Here is a 1,474-nt window from a genome sequence, read left to right as displayed (position 1 = left end):
TATCAAAAGCTTCCGCCTCGACGCAAGATGGCGCGCAGAAGTTGATGGAGTGTAGCGAATCTGAAGCGTAATATACGATAATATATTCCCGGCCATAAATACCGTGAAGTCCTGGCTACATGTTTTGCATACAGGCACAGAGGACCAGGGAGGCACACTATAGCTAGCGCTGGAAAATGGAAACTACTTTTTTCAGAGAGAGAGAGAGTTATCGTGATCCATTTGCTTCAGAATCTTCAGAAGAAGCGCTTGGTGTTTATCTTAAAAGCTTTACGATTATTTATTTCCAAAGAGAAAGAAGGAGTAAGAGATTAAAAATTGGTTTGAGAAATAACAAAATGGAGATGACAGAGAGTACGAGGGAGGAGGAAGGGTGAGGGACAGACAAACACAAAAAAATCAGACAGAGAAGGACATAAGTAGACAGAATAAGAGAGGAGAGGGATAAACGAAAAGCAAAATCCCCCCCCCCCCCCCCATGCCAGGATCCCGCCACAAGCTCATTTTGGCGCGAATTTAAGATTTGGCGCGAATTTAAGATTTGGCGACGTTGCAAATGGCGGGAAACCCCAACGGTCACCCGCGACAGTGTAGCCAGAACCCGCCCTCTTTCGTATCCCTCCTTTCCGCTGTTGCAAATTTCGCTTTGGTAAGGCACGGTCAGTGGTCTTGGGTTGGCTATAGTGTGATGATATGTTGATTAGATTGGCGACTTCATATTGCTCTCGTAATTTTTAATGGTTGCTCTGGCCGGTATTTTAAAATTGGTTAATATCGTTCTTTCTGTCTTTCCATAATATTTTAGTTGTATTTTAAGAAGACAGACAAGGGAGAGACTAAAAGGACGGAGAAACAGAAAGAGATCGAGTGAAGAAATAACAGTAAGCACAAGAAGCTGATAAAGAGAAATTACGATAAAAGATTATACAGAGAGGAATGAGACGAATAACTGGCATAAAAGAAATGAAAACGATAATTGACCGAACATGCACGCGACACTGGTAACACTGGTATATAAAACTATCCAGGCGACACTGGTAACACTGTCACGCCTCCAGTGTTACCAGTGACGGGTTCCAGTGTTCAAGTTTTATATGGTATTTTATCTCCCGACCTTGAGAGATTTGTCAATGGTTATGGGGGGAGGGGGGAGGGGAAGGGTGGGAGGGGCAAGGGGGGAGGGGATGGGTGGAAGAGGCAAGGGGGGAGGGGATGGGTGGGAGGGGCAAGGGGGGAGGGGATGGGTGGGAGGGGCAAGGGGGGAGGGGCATGATGAGGCGGGGAGGGGAGGGGGGAGTGTCTTGCCCTTCCCTTCCCCACTTGGGAGGAAGTGACAGTGCCTTCCTTCCCCCTCGCTCTCGCCAAAAGGGTGAGGCTTCCCAGAGCTTCCTTTATAAGGATTCGCAGACTATGCAAATTAGGTAAATCGGAGATATCACGGGTTTTATGGATGTGTTCGACTAGGCTCCAAGGC

The sequence above is a fragment of the Penaeus monodon genome, chromosome 25 (genome assembly GCF_015228065.2).
Source record: "Penaeus monodon isolate SGIC_2016 chromosome 25, NSTDA_Pmon_1, whole genome shotgun sequence".
NCBI lineage: Eukaryota > Metazoa > Arthropoda > Malacostraca > Decapoda > Penaeidae > Penaeus > Penaeus monodon.
The sequence above is the reverse complement of the archived record's forward strand: the minus strand, read 5'-3'. Positions refer to the sequence as shown.